Genomic DNA, 20,468 nt, shown 5'->3' on the forward strand with positions numbered 1-20,468 from the left:
CAGGTATCTTTTAAAAAAATATATTTTAAATTATACAAATAAAACATGAATACATCCTCTTTTCAAAAGTTCAAATAGTATGGTAATAAAACAAAACAAAGGTCAATCTAGCCAAAGCTATGTTTTTTCCAGTAGTCATGTATGGATATGAAAGTTGGACTATAAAGAAAGCTGAGCGCTGAAAAATTGATGCTTTGGAACTGTGGAGAAGACTCTTGACAGTCCCCTGGACTGTAAGGAGATCCAACCAGACAATCCTAAAGGAAATCAGTCCTGAATATTCATTGGAAGGACTGATGTTGAAGCTGAAACTCCAATACTTTGGCCACCTGATGCAGAGAACCGACTCATTGGAAAAGACCCCGAGGCTGGGAAAAATTGAAGGTGGGAGGAGAAGGGGATGACAGAGGATGAGATGGTTGGATGGCATCACCGACGCGATGGACATGAGTTTGAGTAGGCTCTGGGAGTTGGTGATGGATAGGGAAGCCTGGCGTGCTATAGTTCATGGGGTTGCAAAGAGTCAGATAGGACTGAGCCACTGAACTGACTGACTAAAAACAAAACAAAAAGCAAAAACTCCCTTTACCCTTTCTCATTCCACTCCCTCCCCAGGGAAACCATTGGTGTCAGTTGGGGGAAATGGCATATCTTTTCAACTCTTTTTATACATTTATTGATAGGTAAATACAAATATAGTTCCTTTCTCCTACACAAATGGTAACATACTGATTATGCCACCCGTTTTTTGTTTTGTTTTTCTTATTCTGCACCTAACGATTGACAATAAATCTTTGAATCATTCCATATTAGTACCTACAGACTCATATTTTTAAAAAACTTTGTAGTATTCCACACTCTTATTCATCTTCTTTTCTATTGTGTCCAACCTTTTGGGACCCCATTAACCCCATCAATGAATATCTTAAATATCCATGTCTGTACAAATTTGCAATATTCACCTGTGGAATAAATTCTTAGATATTGGATCAATGGGTCTATGCAGTTTCAGTTTTGATAAATCTGGCTAAAATTCTGCTATCCATTGAGGTTTCAGCAATTTTATACAGCAACAAGGTATAGGAAGGACTTATATTCTCATCCTTTGTCTGTCTAAGGGGTCTTCTATCACTAACATTATAATGTTTTAAATCCAATTCTCCATTGCATGATTTTTCAACATTTATTTGCTTACGTGTCTATCAAGTGCCAGGCACTGTGCTAGGTGCTGGGATACAGCTATGAACAAGACTGAAGCAACACTTGGCACTTGTTGTACCTGGGGTCCTTGGGTATCCTACAGGTATTTGAAACCACCAGATACTCAGTAAATGTTTGCTGGAAGAGTTGGCGTCCAACCAAGGCAGGTGTGAAAAAGTATTTTTAGGTTAGTGAAATCAGTCAGTCACAAAAAGACAAATTCTGCATGAGTCCACCTATAAGAGGCAGCTAAAGTAGACAAACTCTTAGAAAAAAACAGAAGGGTGGCTGTCAAGGACTGGAGGGAGGAGATGGGGAGTTGTTCAACCGGTACACAGCTTCAGTTTTGCAAGATGAAAAACTTCTAGAGATCCACTGCACAACAATATGCATCTAGTTTTAACACTACTATGCAATACTGAACAACAACATGCGATACACATAAAAATGTAAATTTTGTTAAGTGTTTTTACCACAACTTTTTTTTTAAAGTTAAGATATGGACTTAGAAACATACTCCACAGAGTGTGGGGCATCTCAGAAGGCCACAGGGCTTACCACAACTTTTTAAAAACGATTTTTAGGCACAAGAGATAGTAGGAGAGATGGCTAGGAAACAACTCCGCGTAGCCCCAAGACGCGGATGAGAACAATACGTGTTTTCAAAAAGTAAAAAGAGCCACCAGTCAACACTTTCTTCTCACTTCTCCCACCCTGAGCTGGATAGGTGACCACAAAATCTTTCTTATTTTTAACCACAAAATCTTAAAAAAGATGTTCTACATTTTTTTTCTCCTGAGAGCAAAGGTTATAAGTATTCCTTCTGCTACCACTAACAGGGACTAAGCCAAACAGAGAACCTGAGTTTCCTACTTCTCTGTAAGGAGCGCCTTCTTCAAGAGGGGGACGTTCTCCTGACGGGAGCACGAGAGGACTAAACGGGACTACGTTCTCCAGAATGCATTGCTCTTCCTGGGACGCCGTAAATGAGGTAGGAACTCCCACTACTTTTGCGACAGGAATGGGCGGAGGGTGAGGACTACACATCCCAGGATGCAAAGCGCCAGAGCGCTAGTTAGAGCCTGGCGTGCTTGTAGCTTTCTCGTAGCCGGCGTTCCCCGCCAAACGGACGCGGGGGAGTAGGGGAATGTTTAAGATTGGGAATCCCCGTGGTCTACCGGACACTTGACACTTCGAAAGAGGAAGGAGAGTACTGGACGGCTGTTTTTCACTCTAACTCATAGTAGTTCCCGCGCAAGGTGGAGAGGGCTTAAGGGCCCCCTCCTTTATTTATTGTTTCTCAGAGGTATTGCCAGACCCCCATTGGTCGAGGACCTCGAGGGCAGGTGGGAAGTCCGTGAAGCCCCAAATCGAAGTTATCTGCTTCTCCCCATTGGCCCTCGCCTCGAGCGCAGGCGCGAGGGCTCCAACTCCCGTCCCTGGGGACTGGTGAACGGCAATTGGCCAAAGCCCGCGAAGCAGGAGTCTGGATTGGTAGTTGCTAGCAGGAGCCTGGTTTCTTCCTTGACTTCTGCAAGTGATAGTGTGTGATTGGTTAAAATCCGCGGGCACCTGTCGGTGATTGGGCGGGAGCCACAAGCGGGGTGCGATCATTGGCTGGTGCTGGGTCCATCCCTCCTCGGCGGGCAGCAAATGGTGAAATGGGAACGGGGAGGGGAAAGGCCGCGACGTGAGCGCGCGACCTCCGGCGCCATTTTGTAGAGAAACAAGCGGAGTTAACCGAAGACGGGGTCTAGGAGAGCCGGAGTCGGGGACTCAGGAGTTTCCTGTGTCCAGCGCCGCCGGAGCCGCTTGAGGTGTGATGGGCTGGGGTAAGGTACCGATGCCGGCGGGCGGTGTCAGCTACGGAACGCGGGTGCCCGTGTGGGAAGGAACGGGGGTGGTCCCAGGGCCATTGGGAGCGTTTCCCGGGGCTCCGCGGTGTGAGGGGCTGTCGGGACGGGGAAGTGGCGAGGCGAGACGAGAGAGGGCGGACTCTCTCCCCTCGGCCCGCGGAGTCTTCGGCCTCTAAAGAGAAGAGGGCTTGGTGAAAGCTCTACGAAACCGAGGGCAGAGCGCGGAATGAGACCCAGGATTGGCCCCCCTTGCCCGGGCCTGGCGGCACCGAGGGCGGCGTTGGCGGCACTTGGGGCGGCTGGGCCCTCGCTTCGCGCGGGCTGCACCCTTCGCAGACCCCACGAGCTCCTCAACTGCCGGATGGGTGCTGTGGGCATCGGCCTCGGAGGCCTAGCTCCGGGGGGGCGAGGGGCCCGTGTTCGGAGTAGTTGCCGACTCCTGGTTCCTCTCGGCAGACCTGGAGCTGCCAGTCCCCCTCCCCCGCCCCCAGCACGTTGTCAAACCCCGGGTGTTTCGGGTGTCCGCCGGTGGGAGGGGCGAGCGGGAGCGAGCACTTCCTCATTACTTCTTGCCACAGGTTTTGTTCCACTCGCGCGCCCGGGCGCTCACTGAATCTCCAAAGTCGGCCCCCACCCACCTGGCCCAGTGTCTGTTCTGTAGTAGCGGTGCTGCTCGCCCAGAAGTGCCCTCCTAGTGAGCCGAGCACTTGGGAGGCCTCAGTGAGAGATACTACGGGTCTCCAGGGGGTTACATAAGGCCAAAAGCACAAATGTTCATTTTCAGTTCCACCCCTTCTGCAGATTTCACCCAACCGGGTTCCCACAGATGAGTTCCCTCCCTAGGATTAAACTTTAATGCTTGATGTCTGTGAGTTTGGAGATGTGTTTAAAATAAACTTCGAGCAGAAAGCTTTTCCCTTTGAAGTCACTCAAACATCACATATTTTAGGACTCTTAAAAGTATTTTTTTCCTGCAAGTATTAACTCTTAGTCTCCCTTCTTATTTCCCTGTAATTCAATTGCCTTGGGGAGTTTAACAGTTAATAATTGAATGAGTATAGTTGATTACTTTTTGCGGAGAAAATTCTTGAGAGTTTGCCTCGTGATAGTCCCGTTTCATAGGAGTAGGGATACACGGATGGAAAAATGATTGGACAAATACAAAATCAGGAAGTAGGTCAAACAGATTAAGAACAAACTTGTTTGTGTAGAAGTATTTGGGTTTAATATCCGCGGGTTGACACATCTGTCCTTCCAGAGATAGACAGTGTAGTATTTTAGCTCTTAATAAAATATATGGGAGCAGTTTACATTATCCTGTTTTAGGACATTCCAAATTGTTACCTTGTCTGAATGAGCTGATGATACATAACGTTGTAGGCATCTAGTTGTGCTTTGAAATGGTCGCATGATGATAAAACTTGTTTGGAGAGTTTGTCCCTTTCCAACAAGTGAAGGGTCCCAGTTCCTTCCGTGGAAACAAGGCATAGATTTGACCATCAATAACAACATCTTAGCCTTTCTTGCCTAAGATTGTAATCTTAGCAGTTTTAAGGCACCCTTTTCTGGCGTTATTGTGGAACAGAACTGAAATACTTCTGGTTCCTAACTCAAATGAATCTCTGGCTTAGCCTCTTTCTTTATAGTCTCTTAGATTTCTGCTGGGGTTTTAAGTACAGGTCTCTTTAATATGGATCTTGTCAGGCTAAGTACTGTAATGTCCTCCTAACTTTGGGTTAAGTCATTAAAAACAAACAAACTCCGAGGACGAAGAGGAAATGCTTATTTCTTGACAACATGCTTAAAGACTAATATCAAATTATTCTTGAATGTTGCTTTTTCCAAGTATGTTTTTGGTTAGATCCTGATCTAGTTATGAAAAGTTTCTTTTTAACCAACTTAAGTTTATGAATTTATGAACTTGAATCTTTATTTCTTTCTACTGTGTAACAAATCTTTGTTAATACTATGGAAGAGAATTTGTCTACAGTAATTTTAATTGGATGCCCAGATATTTCAAGACACTTATTTTTGGTAAGATGTTTATGATTCTTGAATTAACAAAATTAGTACCAGTCATAAACTTGGTATTTTTTTTGTTTTATAAGAGAACAAAACTAATTTTCAAGTCATTTAAAAAATATTGGTTGAAGAATTTCTTAACTGTCCCACTATCCAAACTGAACTTCCTGCTGGGAAGTTTCAAAATGGCATTCTACTGAGTCTTATTTTAAGACCTTATATAAAGATCCTGCAGTTCTTTTCCTATTTGCTCACAATTTTTAAGAAGCATATTTCAAAGCTAAAATGGGCTCAAAACCTTTGATTAATTTTAAGGTACTTTTCATTCATGTATTTGCAAGAATGTAGCAAAGCAAATAAAACAAATTATTCATTGAAAAACTCCTTTGAGAAGTCAGTAGAGGTGTAGATTTAATTTGAAATCCTGTGTTGAGATTTGAAGGAAATGCAGCCTTTGGGAGTGTGGAGCATAGGTTTGAGAAATGCATTTCTGCCTCTAGGCTAAATTAGAATGTTGAATGAGATGTTCAAGTGTCTGCAGTGGAGGTGTAGGTTTTGTTGTGGGTTTTTTTGTTTTTGTTTTGTGGTGTTGGACTATTTATATGAAATGTCAAGTGAAAGCATTATTTTGAGAGATACCATTTTATTGCTCTTAAGCTTCTTATTAAGAGCTCAACACTTCCCCTTTTAGATAATTAGTTTGAAAGTTTGTCACCTTGGATTTAGAGCTCTTAGTTTTGAAATGCAGCATTACTGTTAATTTTTTTGTGGACTCCTAATCAGAATAGTTCCTTCCTTGTTTCAGACCCTGTCCTTTTTGCATTAGCTTTCTAACTGATCTCCAGTATCTTTTGTTTATTGGATTTCTTTATTACATAAATACAATGAAATGTTGTAAATGATTCCAGGAATACAGTTAGTTCTTTCTGTTAATGACAAATTGTCTAACAAGTCATTGGTTTGAATCTAGGCATTCTATACTCAAGTTTTTCAGTACCTTGACCTGTCACTATGTAAGTATTGATCCCTCCATACTCACAGCAGCATGTTACTAACTAATGGTGTGGTTAAGAGATGGTTGCACAATGGTTCCCAAATGCATTTTTGTCCCTATTATCTGGAGTGTCATCATCTACCTACCAAAACATTACCATTCCAATTCATATTCACATGTACTGTCTATAATCTTTTCCCTGATTTCCCTAAGCAAAATTAATTTCTTCCTTCCTTTTGGCTAGTTTTCACTTACCTGTACTGTATATTGACTTGTAAGTTTTCTGTCCTACTTTGTAGTAGGTAAGGAGTCTCTCATCCTCCAAACACATACAGTTGTCCTGAATTGTAATTGAATAATGCGTCCATTTGTTACACTTGGGTAGATTTATAGAACATGGCATTCTTGGAAAACCATACACCCTAGTTTTTGTTCTTTGAGGGCACAGGCTGTTTCTCTTGGAGCTATATATACTTACAATTCTGTTGACATCTTTTAGAAAGTTAAACTTTGAAATCTAGTCATACAGAATTTAATGGTATGTTTAGAAAATTGAAGCCCAGGAAATTGAAGTGACTTCCTTAGATTAATGTTAGACCAGGCTTTCCTACTCTAGCTTACTGTTGGTTCTGTCTTTCCATACTACTAAAGTACAAGGAAAACTTTTTGATTGTTCATCAAAAAGGTGAGGGTAACTATGATCAACCACTTATTTTTGGAGAACAAGATACAAGATTTGAGTTTTTCATCTCTTCAGTGTGAAAAATATAAAACTCAAGTATGACAGAAAGATAGTCTTTTCTCTTACAGTTATTGAAAGTGGGCATTACTGAACCTCAGTGTAATAAACTTGCATTTCTTTTGAGGCCTTCAAAGGATGAGCGGCTTACTTTTTTTTTTTTTTAACTTAAATTTTAAAATGTTCTTCACTCTAAGTTGAACTGTGACAGATATTTGAGTAAGTTTTCTCTTGGTGTAGTTACAGTTTTAAGGTATAGCTCTAAGAAGAGTACTTTTATTTTTTAGCAGTCTTCAATATATACGGCATAGCTTTGTAATTTTGCACATGTTACTGGGAAAATGCTTCCTAATATTTGGTTGATTTCAGATCAAGAACTGATTCTTTTCTGATTTTAGAGTAAGCATGCTTTTTGAGCTCTTTTCACTTTTCCAGTTTTTATAAATTGTTATTTGCTAACACTAACAATTGTTTAAAGGATGTTGATGTATGGATTGTTATCTTTTAAAAGTGTGAAGAGACTTTCCTGGTGGTCCAGTGGGTAAGACTTTAAGCTTCTACTTCAGGGGGTGCTGGTTCAGTCTCTGGTTGGGAAACTAAGATCCCACGGGCTGCATGGCCATAAAATAAATAAAATTGCAAAGCTATCCACACAAGGCTATTAAATGTTTTTTAAGTTAGTATTAAGGTTCTGTTGCTTTGAGTAAAATTGGCATATTTGAAGTGACATGGTTATGAAGTAAGTCAACTCTTGATCCATTTGTTTTATCCTTGGCAGAGCTTTCATTTCAAACCGATTTGTTACCTGTCGACTTTTGTGCCCTTGAATATTTCCTTATTCTTTGCCAGGTGGGTTCTAAGAAAAAGTTTTACACTAAACTTTTCTAAGCCTGGAAATACATAATTTGGGGGTGTCCACAATTTGAATTATTCATGCTGGTGCTCTTTGTTCTTTAGGTAATGAAGAGATAAGTGTACCATGTATAAATAGTCACTGTTATGGCATGAGTATTTTAGGAATAATCCTCTTCCCTTTTCAAACAGTTATGCTAGAGGTTACAAAAGTTGAGGTTGTCTATCCAAAGGTAAAATGTAAAAATTCCTTGAAAGTATTTCATTGTGATTTTTGTCTTTTCCAATCAGTAAGCCCTCAAGGACTTTGGCAACCACAAAATGTCGGTATGATAAATTGCTTTAATATACTAACCTAGTTTTGGGATATGTGTATGGCTTTGTAGAGTTCTTCTGTGTTTGGGTTTCAGTCACTAATTCTCTTAATGTGCTATTACCTACTTGGCTTTCTACCCTTGGCTCCCCTATGGTTTATTCTCAATTTATTCTCATCATCTAGAGTGATTCTTATGTTTTTAAAACTAAGGTCGTGTCTTCTGTTCAAACTGTTCATTGATGCTCCATTTGTCTTTAGTAAAAGCCAAAGAAAGTCCTTTCATCATTAGCCTTGCCCTGTACCTTCTCATATATTCTACCTTCCCCCCCGCCAGTTTACTCTCTCCCTCACTAAGTTTGCTTCAGCTACACTTGACCTCCATGTCTTTTTTTCACACATACTTCCTCTCTGAGGAAGCCTTTGCATTAACTGACAGTCTCTTCCTGGAACATTCTTCTCTCAGATGTGTTCATGGCTAACTAAACCCTTCAACTCCTTAAAATCTGCTTAAATAACTGTTTTCTCCATAAGACTAACTCTGACCACCCTGCTTTAAAATCTCTGGTGCCCTGCACTCCCTTCCAACTTGGTTCAGTTTACTTTGCTATTTTTCCATAGTATGTAATGTCTCTTAAAACATGTTTGATAATTTTTTATGATTTTTGTTCCTCTCCCACAGTGGGAATGCAGGGATGTATGACTGTTCACTGATGTAGCTCAAATACCCGACCCATAAACTGTTTCTTGGATAAGTTTTGGTAGCCACTTCACATCAGCTATATACTACATCCTACCACTTGGTGGCTGTGAGTTGTGCTTGACTTGATGTTAACTTGGTGGAAAGCCAAACTTGAGGTGTTCACATTCCAGGGCCCACCCTGCAGAAACTGGATGCAAAAGCTGTTTTCTGAACAAGGGCACTATTGATGTTTGGGTAGAATAGTTTATTGGTGGTGCTGTTCTCCTTCTTTGCAAGATGTCTGTTGCATCTCTACTTTGCACTGAATTCCAATGACTCTCACTCTCACATTTCAAAATGCTTTTGGAGACAATATTGCCTCCTAGTTTATTCCAGTAAATACCCTTTTGGGGTTCATATTTGTTGTCAGGGTTATTTTGCTTACTTTCTATTCATATATTGTTGGGATAAGTCACAAGTTTACTTAAAATTATTTTAATTTTACACTGGCATATGTGAAACACTACATATGGAAAAGGAATACCATATTTCACTGATTCTAAAACATTTTTAACATTTTAACACCTCTGGGATTGAGATGTATCATGTCAGAAGAAGTACTGCCAAATAAATTTTCTAAGTGATAACATAAAATAGTGATGTTATCACAATTACAAACAGACCAACCTGGAATGAGATTATGGAAAATTATCTCTACCTTTGATGGGTGATGAAGGTGGAAGAAATGCAAATTTTTAATATGTTTTGTTTCCTGATAAGTCTAGAAACCTAGAAATGGAGTACTGGTTTTGGACTTAGCAGGGTTATGGAAAATTTTTGATGCCCTCAAAACTAGTTGGTTGGTTGGGAGTGGAGGCAAAGAAGAGATAGGAAGCAAACCCAAGGTATGTCCTCAGGAACTGATGAAAAGGATAATACACATGAAACAATAGTGACTAGTGTGATTAAATTTTAACAGTATGCAGAATGCGTACTAAAGGGAAGGGGAGATGGGTCAGCATTTAAATCTGTAGACCATCTAATGTGTTTGGAAGGTTTTGGAGGGGCTGGGGCTTGGGCCAGGCCCTGGTCTTATTACCTAATGGTTTTATCCTCTTTATGGAGGAGTCTTGGCCTGTCTCTTGGTGACCACTAATGTCCCTCTCTTGGAGGGCATTAGTGATCTCCTAGTAATTCTGATAATTTACAATAATTTCTTTTTTATACTGCCAAATATGTGTCATAAAATCTTTCCCCCATGGTTTTCATAGACTATTATTGATGTGTTAGTTATCAGTTGTTGCATAATGAGTTTTGAAATAGCTAAACTCCCAAGTTTATCTATTTTTAAAAAATCTTTTTGGCTTTTTATTCAGAGGTACAGCTTGGCTAGATGCTTCTGACAAAGTGTTCTCACAGAGTTGCAGTGCAGGTATCCATAGGCTATAATCTCATGTCTGAAGGAGAGTAAGAAGGGTCTGAAGGGTACAAGCTTACTCATGTAGCAGTTGTCAGATCTCAGATCGTTGCTGGCTGCTGTTTAGGAGATAGCAGTTCCTCGCCATATTGCGCTCTCCACAGGGTTGCTCACAACACGACAGCTTGCTGCTTTCTCTCGGAGCACAGGTTTAGAGAGGTAAACAAAGCTGAAGTCAGTCTTCATGTAACTTCATCTTGGAAGTGACTTTCTAGTCTCTTATTTTGAAGCCACACTTAAGGTCCAGCCAACACTTAAGGGAGCAGATTACTTTAAGATGTAAATATTAGGCAGAAAATATTGGGGTTATTTTAGAGGCTGCCTGCCGCAGTGGACAGATTCTTCCTGGGAGCTCTCTTAGGGATGTTATTTGTTGCTAGGTTTTAGTTATTACCATTAAGTAGAGAACTCTCCTTGATTTCTGATATTAATCACTCTCAAATTTCTTCCACCTCTCTGTCCACTCTTCTCTTTTTGAGTTCCCCTCTTTTTTTGTTATTGAAGTATAGTTGAGTTACAGTGTTAATTAGTTTCAGGTGTACAACATTAGTTCGGTTCAGTCGCTCGGTCGTGTCTGACTCTGCGACCCCATGAACCGCGGCACGCCAGGCCTCCCTGTCCATCACCAACTCCCGGAGTCCACCCAAACCCATGTCCATTGAGTCAGCGATGCCATCCAACCATCTTATCCTCTGTCGTCCCCTTCTCCTGCTCTCAATCTTTCCCAGCATCAGGGTCTTTTCACATGAGTCAGCTCTTCGCATCAGGTGGCCAAAGTATTGGAGTTTCAGCTTCAGCATCAGTCCTACCAATGAACACCCAGGACTGATCTCCTTTAGGATGGACTGGTTGGATCTCCTTGCAGCCCAAGGGACTCTCAAGAGTCTTCTCCAACACCACAGTTCAAAAGCATCAATTCTTCGGCACTTAGCTTTCTTTATAGTTCAACTCTCATATCCATACATGACCACTGGAAAAACCATAGCCTTGACTAAACAGACCTTTGTTGGCAAAGTAATGTCTCTGCTTTTTAATATGCTGTCTAGGTTGGTCATAACTTTCCTTCCAAGGAGTAAGTGTCTTTTCATTTCATGGCTGCAATCACCATCTGCAGTGATTTTGAAGCCCAGAAAAATAGTCAGCCACTGTTTCCACTGTTTCCCCATCTATTTGCCATGAAGTGATGGGACCAGAGGCCATGATCTTAGTTTTCTGAATGTTGAGCTTTAAGCCCCCTTTTTGACTCTCCCCTTTCACTTTCATCAAGAGGCTGTTTAGATCTTCACTTTCTGCCATAAGGGTGGTGTCATCTGCATATCTGAGGTTATTGAGATTTCTCCCGGCAGTCTTGATTCCAGCTTGTGCTTCCTCCAGCTCAGTGTTTCTCATGATGTGCTCTGCATATAAGTTAAATAAGCAGAGTGACAATATACAGCCTTGATGTAGTCCTTTTCCTATTTGGAATCAGTCTGTTGTTCCATGTCCAGTTTTAACTGTAGCTTCCTGACTTGCATACGGGTTTCTCAAGAGGCAGGTCAGGTGGTCTGGTATTTCCATCTCTTTCAGAATTTTCCACAGTTTATTGTGATCCACACGGTCAAAGGCTTTGGCATAGTCAATAAAGCAGAAACAGATGTTTTTCTGGTACTCTTGCTTTTTCGATGACCCAGTGGATGTTGGCAATTTGATCTCTGGTTCCTCTGCCTTTTCTAAAACCAGCTTGAACATCTGGAAGTTCACGGTTCACGTATTGCTGAAGCCTGGCTTGGAGAATTTTGAGCATTACTTTACTAACATAGTGATTCAGTATTTTTATAGGTTATACTCTGTATAACATTATTATAAAATATTGGCAATATTTCCTGTGCTGTACGGTATATCTGCATAATAGCTTGTGCCTCTTAATCCCCTGCCCCTATCTTGCCCCTCCTCCCATTCCTCTCCCCCATGTAGCCGCTAGTTTATTCTATTTGTGAATCTGTTTCTGTTTTCTTATATTCATTTTTTTTTCCTCCAGATTGCACAAGTGGTAATATACGGCATTTGTCTTTGATTTCTCTAAGCACAATACCCTCTAGGTCCATCCACATTGTTGCAAATGGCAGAATTTCATTTTTTTAAATGACTGAGTAATAGTCCATTTTATCTGTGTGTATATATATATGTCCATTATATGTGTGTGTGTCCATATATATGTAAATAGACACATCTTCTTTATCTGTTCCTCTGTTGATGGACACTTGGGTTGCTTCGACATGCATTAGGGTATATGTTTCTTTTCAAATTAGGGTTTTAATTTTTGTTTGATACATACCTGGGCGTGAAAGTGCTGGATCATATGTAGTTCTTTCTTTTAGTTTTTGAGTTTTTTTTTTTAACCTTTCCATAAGTGCTAAGCTTCCTTAGGACTCTGTAGGCCTGTCTTATGCTCATTTCTGTAATTCTCCCATGCTATCATCTGTATGTTGATGATTCCGAGATCTGTTATTTGCGTCCCACACTTGCTGTGCTCCTGGCTGTAACTCCAACTGTCCAGTGGATTTCATCTGTGTGCCTCACTCCAGGCATTCCTCATTATCTTTCTTGCCCTTTACACTTTCTTCCTCGCTTGTTTCATGTCAGGAGGAAGTGGAACTCAGGTGGTTAGTCTAGAAAGGTAAATATTTGATTCCTCCTCTTTCTTCACTTCTTTCCTTATTCTCCACAGTTAGAGTCCTTGCAGTTCCCTCTTGAATGCATTCACCTCTTTTTCTCACTGATGGCCTTAATTTCTCTGACTTAACACTTCTCAATTTTTCACATTGTCAAAAGTAACTTTTAATTTCACCCAATCATGTCTGGTAGTAGGCAGAGCAAACTAACATTGTAACTAACAACCCCAAGATATTAGTGGCTTAGCAGAGTAGACACTTGTAACTTTCATTGAGCGTGTTCATTTAGGTTGCCTTCTGTGTAGTAGTAATTGAAGAACCCAAACTCCTTCCATCTTGTGATTCCACCTTCCTCTAGGTCCTGGGAGTTCTATTCATTCACCTGGCAGTTGGTAAAAGAACCGAGGATCATGTGTGTGAGGTTTTATGGACCAGGTCTGGAAGTGGCTGGTATCATTTTTGGTCTACATTTCATTGGGGAGAGCTTAGTCTGTTTGCCACACCTGTGCAGGAGCCTGAAAAATAAGTCTAGCTGTTGAGCCAGGAAGAGAAAACAGATTTGGTGAGCATTTAACCAGAATCTGTCCCTTCTTTCTTCCCTAAAACATATCTAAGCCAATCCATATAGCTTCCAGAATTGTCTTTATGATAAAATGTAAAATTCTGAAACGGATTCTGCACATTCTAGAGAAGAGACTCACAAATTGAGTCCACTTACATTCAGAAGGCATTTCTTCTTGGCTAGTAACAGAATTAATGTGTTGGGAGGTGGGTGTCCAGTAATTCAGTAGAAGGAATCACAGGACTTGGCATGTGCCTCTACTCATGGCTGTGATTTATTACAGCAAAAGGATACAAAGCAAAATCAGGAAAGCAAACATGCTGAAGAGTCCACCTGCCAGTGCAGGATATGCATATTTGATCCCTGGATCAGGAATATTCCCTGGAGAAGGAAATGGCAACCCATTCCAGTATTCTTGCCTGGGAAATCCCATGGACAGAGGAGCCTGACGGGGTACAGTCCTTGGGGTTGGAAAAGAGTCGGACACAACTTAGTGACTAAACAACAGCCAGAGAAAACTCGGGCTTGTTCTCCTGTGCTTGAGCCTCCCCTACTGCCTCTCCCAGTGGGAGAGTCACACAGGACTCACTTAATTCCTCCAGCACTTGTGACAACACGTGTGTATGAAATGTTGCCTGGCAGGGAAGCTCATAGAGACTCAGTGCCTTGGTTGGTCATGAAGGCACTTTCTGCCTACCACATAGAAAAATTCCAGGTTCCCAGAGGGAAAACAGCTGTTCAGCATAAGCCCACATTTTTGGATACAGTTTAGGCTTTTGGGTACAGTTGAGGTACAGTGAGCCTCGTTCTGGGAGTGGGAATTCTCTCAAAATCCAAGTACTGACAACAGCCAAGAGCCAACCTGGCAAGTCTTCCTAAGGAGAAGCAGTCTCAGGCCTTCTCTGTTAAATTAACTCTTTTCTGCACAGGGAATGAGGTTCAGACCTCTGTAGATTGGGATTTTTGTATAGAGAATCTTGGAATATGCAAAAAACTTGTATTGACCTTAAATTTTGTTTTTGAAAATTACTTTTTTATCAGTGGGGAAAAAGGTCAATTCCCATCTCAGCTTCTTTCATCTAACTTTTCACGTATGGTTACTGTTTGTATTCTTCTAGATAGTCTGCATACAAGAACATATACATACATGTAGCTTGCTTTTATCCCCTAATAGATATTTCCAGTCTTTCTAAGTAACTCCTCTTTTTTATAGTGTTACATAATATTCCATTTTTTGGATTTGCTTAACCAGTGCCCTTTTGGTGGATACCCAGGCACTTCTCAGTAAGTTTTTAAAGAGTTGGTCATTTCTTGGATGAAAAAGGAATCAATTAAAAGAAAGTACAGAGATAGGGGGCTAAAGGGCCTAAAGCTCTTTTTAAAATATATATATATTATTTATCTGAAATTCAAATTTGGTTATCTGTCCTTTTTTCTTTTTGGCCACGCTATGTGGCATATGCTGAAGCTCTTATTATTCATCACTTTCTGTAAGACTGGTGATACTTATATCTGGAAATGGCATTAAAACAATTAGATTCTTTCAAATATTTATTTGGAAATTATAATACAAGTTGTGTGTTTTAAATCCTGCATCTCCTGCCCTATTATTACCATGTCTTCATAATTCTTCTACTTAGTAGCTGCAAGTTCAGCTATTTCTCCTTAAAGTTGGGATAATATCTTCCTCAACAAGTTACCAGGTTTAAATAAACTGACATAGTTGACCCTTGAACAATGTGAGAGTTGGGGCACCAACCCCATTGCAATAAAAAATTCACGGGCAGCTTTACAGTTGGCTCTTTTTATCTGTAGGTTCAGCCAACTTTGGGTGTGGTACTGTAGTATGTGTTTATTGAACAAAAATCTGTATATAAGAGGGCCCTCTCAATTCAAACCCTTGTTTAAGGGTCAACTGTAGGTAAAATGCTTAGAATAATTCTAATATTAAAGTATTTGTTGTGATTATGCTTCTCTAAGTTATCCTGTTATGTATACAGTAATTATAACTAGAGTTTTAATAAGTGAGCCAACATTTTGGATGAATGGCTTGGAGCTGTACACTGTAAATCTAGAGTCCCTGCCTACTGGAGAAATATTAAACATCAGGATATATATTTTAAGTTAGGGCGGGTTCGATCCCTGGGTCGGGAAGATCCCCTGCGGAAGGAAATGGCAACTCCAGTATTCTTGCTGGGAAAATCCATTGCGCAGAAGAGCCTGGCAGGCTACAGTGCATGGGATGGAAAAGAGTTGGACTCAACTTAGTGGCTGAACAACAGTAAGGGTTTAGTTGGTCATGAAGTGAGCTCTCTTAAGGAAACCAAAGTGAAAAGTGGGACATCGGGGAAAATTAGTATTGGTTGCTTTTGGATGCTAGAGTAGATACTTAACGTGATTTATATGGGCCGTTAGGGCTTTACAGCTTTGTCCAGTATGGTGGCACTACCCACATACGGCTTAGTGTGGCACAGGGGAACTTAGTTTCCCAACCAGGGATCGAACTTGAGCCCCCTGCATTTGAAGTGCAGAATTTTAACTGGTGGACTGCCAGGGAAGTCCCTAATTTTGTACTAAGATTAGTTAAAATGAAGTAAAATTTTACAAATTCAGCATTTTGGTCACTAGTCACATTTCAGTAGCTGCATGTTTGTAGCTGCCATATTGAACTGTGCAGTTGTAGAACATTTTCGTAATCGAAGAAAAGGAATGAGAAAAGAAGGCTCAACTCAGTCTTTTAGTCAGAATGCTGCTTTTATTTTATTTTATTTTTTTTTTTTTAAAGACTGTTGAGAGAACAGACTTGTGGACACAGGGAAGGAGAGGGAAGGACTAATTGAAAGAGTAACATTGAAACATATCTTTGTTGTTCAGTCTGGTCTGATTGTTTACCATTCCTTGGATGGCAGCATGCCAGGCCTCCCTGTCCTTCATCATCTCCTGGAGCCTGCTCAAACTCATGTCCATTGAGTTGATGATGCCATCCAACCATCTTGTCCTCTGTCGTCCCCTTCTCCTTCTGCCTTCAATCTTTCTCAGCATCAGGGTCTTTTCTAATGAGTCAGCTACCATATGTAAAATAGCCAGTGGGAATTTGCCAAATGATGCTAACTGGTGCTCTGTGATAACCTGGAGGGGTGGGATGGGGGTTCAAGAGGGAGGGGACATATATGTGTCTATGATTGATTCATGCTGATCTATGGCAGAAACTAACACAATATTGTAAAGCAGTTATCCTCCAATTAAAAAAAGCCTATCACAGGCAGAGCCTGGAAAAAAAAAAACTTAGAGGAGAATTTTCAAGGTCAGACTTTGGTATTAGTAAAGTAGACCTAAGAATTTTGTGTGTTTTTAATAATGGAAGTTGGGGGTTCAATAAACCTGATAGCCTTGGGCCTAGTCTATTTGGCTTTTTTTTTTTTTTTGGCTTCTCAAAGTACCTATTGATACCATATTTAAACCTAGAGCAAGCAAGTTAGATGATACTATGAAGGTTGCTGGCCTCTGCTATGAATAACCAAATTGCCTTTACAGAGATGTCTCTGGTCTAGCCAAAAAAGGAATCAGTGGGAGGGACTTCCCTTATGTTACAACAACAGACTGTGTCAAGTTACACTTTTCTTAAACTAATCCCAGAGCTATTTGTAAAATCGGTGGTTTTGTAACTTTAAAATTCACAAAAACCATCTCCAGAGTTCAAAATGAAGTGTTCTGTTCTCTTTCCCCAAAGATTTTGACTCTTTTGGTGTAAGGTGATGCTTAGGAATCATCATTTTTGGCCATGCCATGCAGCTTGCACGATCTTAGTTCCCTTACTAGGGACTGAACCTGGGCCCACAGCAGTGAAATCTTGGGAGTCCTAACCACTGGACTGCCAGGGAATCCCCAGGAATCAGCTTTTTAAAAAAGAATTTTATTTATTTTTGGCTCTGCTAGGTCTTCCTTGATGTGCGAGCTACTCTCTGGTTGTGGTGTGCAGTCTTCTCATTGTGACGGCTTCTCTTATTATGGTGGCTTCTCTTCCGTGGAGCGTGGGCTCTGGGGTGTATTGGCTTCTGTATGGCACGTGGGCTCAGTAGTTGCAGCTCCCAGGCTCTAGAGCAGAGGCTCAATAGCTGTGGCAAATGGACTTACTTGTTTCTCTACATGTGGGATCTTTCCGAATCAGGGATTGAACCCGTGTCTCCTGCATTGGCAGGCAGATTCTTTACCACTTGAGCCACCAGGGAAGCCCCAGGAATCAGCGTTTTAAATACCACTTTTTTTTCCCCCTCCCACTCCTTATATACAATTGCCTTGTTGCAAGCATTGAAGTAAACTCTGTATTCTTTTAAGCCCCTTGAGGTCAGTGTTTATTTTTGTGTTTTCTGTAGCATCTAAAGTATGCACATGGTATATGGTTAGGCTCAACTGTGAATTAATAGGAAGGCCATCTCTAGAAGATGATTCTTATGGTATAGTATAGTGGAGTAAACTGCAAAAGAATCATTTGACATTTTGTATAATCCTGACAAAATAAGGAATAATAATAGTGAAACTTTCCAATTAAAAATATTTTCAAAGTTTAATGAACTTGATCTTGTTTTTCTAGTAAGATTTATGTTGGTTTTATGCTTGAAAAAGCTACACCTACTTTAATAATCTCCAAATTATTGATAATCGTCATCAGCAAGAAGTTTCATTTACATAAATAAGTGATACATTCAGAGCATTTTTTTCAAGACATTCAAAAATTTCAAATTGAAGTGCTTAAGGATAAAGGCTTGTCCTTTTTTATTTCGTACTTTTAGAAAAATGTGAATGTATTTTAAGCCCAACATTAAAAATAATGATTGTAAAAGTAAAGATGTAGCTTTAATTTGAGAATTTGTGTGCAGCTTTAATTTGAGAATTTGTGTGCATAGCAGCTGTCTTGGATGCCATTTGAACAGAGAAGACAAGAGATTTAAGGGTTTCAGTTGTTCCTGTCGGGAGCCAATGACTCAGCTTTACCATATCACCACTGAGACCAGTCAGTCACAACTTGGTCTGCCTGTCTACCCTTCTTGGCATGTGGTATGTAAACTTCTCCAGCAGCTCCACCGAAAAGATTGACAGTTGCTTACTTTTCAGCTAGTTGTGAAAGCTGCTGTTGAGGTGAAAGAGCATCATCTACTGTGCTTGTGATGGATACCTCCTGTTGTTCCCATGAGGGCTTAGGAGATCCTTATCTCTGCTATACCTTCTACCCCTTAAAGATAAACCCTTTTGGGAAAGCTTTGGTATAGCTGAGAGATTCCTAGGTGGTGCAGTGGTAAAGATGGAGAAGGCAATGGCACCCCACTCCAGTACTCTCACCTGGAAAATCCCATGGACGGAGGAGCCTGGTGGGCTGCAGCCCACGGGGTTGCGAAGAGTCAGACACGACTGAGCGACTTCACTTTCACTTTTCCCTTTCATGCGTTGGAGAAGGAAATGGCAACCCACTCCAGTGTTCTTGCCTGGAGAATCCCAGGGACGGGGGAGCCTGGTGGGCTGCCGTCTATGGGGTCACACAGAGTCGGACACGACTGAAGCAACTTAGCAGCAGCAGTGGTAAAGAATCCACTTGCAAGTACAGATGGGGGTTCCATCCCTGAATTGGGAAGATCCCCTGGAGGAGGAAAGGGCAACCCACTCCAGTATTCTTGCCTGGAAAATGCCATGGTTAGAGGAACCTGGCAGGCTACAGTCCACGTAATCTGCAAGGAGTCAAACACAACTGAGCTACTGGAGAGAGAGTGAGCGAGCGAGCACAGGCTCAATAGTTGTCGCAAATGGACTTAATTGTTCCTTGACAGGTGGGATCTCCCCGAATTAGGGACTGAACCCATGTCTCATGCATCATTGGCAGTCATATTCTTCACCACTGAGCCACCAGGGAAGCCCTAGGAATCAGCATTTTAAATACCACAGACAGATAAACACACACAGCCCCAGGAATCAGCATTTTGAATAGTGCAGACAGATGCGCGTGCACACACACACACACACACACACACACACACAGCTGAAGCCTAATTTTACAAATGGGGAGCATATACGTTCAGTCACTTATTCAAGCTCATTTACCCTTTTGTTACATGTAGTTACTGGTCTTAATGGCTTTAAATTTTGAATTTTTAAAACTAATTGCTTAAACTTACCTTAAATGTTTTACTTTGTAAAAATTACCATATACTAGTGGAAACTTAAATACAACTTGAGTACAAAGTCAGTTTTTGGAAATCTCATTATGTGCTGGTAATTCCTGCTTTAAATTATAAAGGTAATGCTTGCCCCCATCCCCAGTTTTGTTAAGAAAAATTCTTTCACATGTACAGAAAAAAGAATAGCACAGTGAACAACCCTTTAATGTCTTCCTAGATTCAAGTTAACATTTTGCCATGTTTATTTTCTCTACATTTCTATATTTTTACTGAAGTATTTGATCACAATAGTTTCAGTGTGTATCTCCTACAAATTAAGACCTTCTGGCATATGCTTGTGTACATGTTTAGTTGTGTCCGACTCTTTATGACCCCATGGACTATATAGCCTGCCAGGCTCCTCTGTCCATGGGATTTTCTGGGTAAGAATACTGGAGTGGTTTGCCATTTCCTTCTTGGGGATTTTCCTGACCCAGGGATCAAACCTGCTTTTCCTGCATTGCAAGCAGATGCTTTATCGCTGAGCCACTGGGGAAGCCCTGTACTACTGGTGATTCTTGCCTGAATTGGTTTTTATACTGGGCAGGGGTATTACACAATGGTAACTTAATCTTTTATACTTTTTAAATTTGTTAGCCAGCACCTTTCCGTACGAGGTACATCTTGTCCTTCCTCTTTAAATGTAATCATGGATTCAGGAATTCTCCTTCACTGTGTTACAGTCGTAGGCAATTTTTTTTTACCCTGTGATTTATTGGAAGGAATTTTTACCCGTAGTAGCTTACTGCAATTACAGATTAGATAACACATTTTCATCTAATCTTCTAATTATGTCAGAATGCTTAACTGTTTGGATTTTTTTTTCATCTGCACACATGAAAAACTTGGAATTCATAGAAATTTGTGGCTCCCAAAAGTAAACGATCACCAGTGTGGATTCAGAAATGTGTGTT

General features: G+C 40.8%; 1 protein-coding gene across 50 annotated transcripts in view; it reads left to right on the plus strand.

The window, feature by feature from the left end:
- Positions 1 to 2,203: 2,203 nt before the first annotated feature.
- Positions 2,204 to 20,468, plus strand: part of CNOT1 (CCR4-NOT transcription complex subunit 1) — an 86,757-nt gene continuing 68,492 nt past the window's right edge. For 16 of the 50 annotated variants that reach the window (XM_081511629.1, XM_081511656.1, XM_081511623.1 and 13 more), the window contains exon 1: positions 2,908 to 3,017. The gene's annotated coding sequence lies outside the window, so the exon portion shown is untranslated. Of the gene's footprint in view, positions 2,547 to 2,907; positions 3,038 to 18,255; positions 18,404 to 20,468 lie in introns of those variants that run through there. The other 34 variants (XM_081511630.1, XM_081511658.1, XM_081511624.1 and 31 more) reach the window with 8 other exon arrangements.

This window comes from Giraffa tippelskirchi, chromosome 7 (genome assembly GCF_054371585.1).
Source record: "Giraffa tippelskirchi isolate mGirTip1 chromosome 7, T2T-mGirTip1v1.2.pri, whole genome shotgun sequence".
In the NCBI taxonomy this organism is placed as follows: Eukaryota; Metazoa; Chordata; class Mammalia; order Artiodactyla; family Giraffidae; genus Giraffa; species Giraffa tippelskirchi.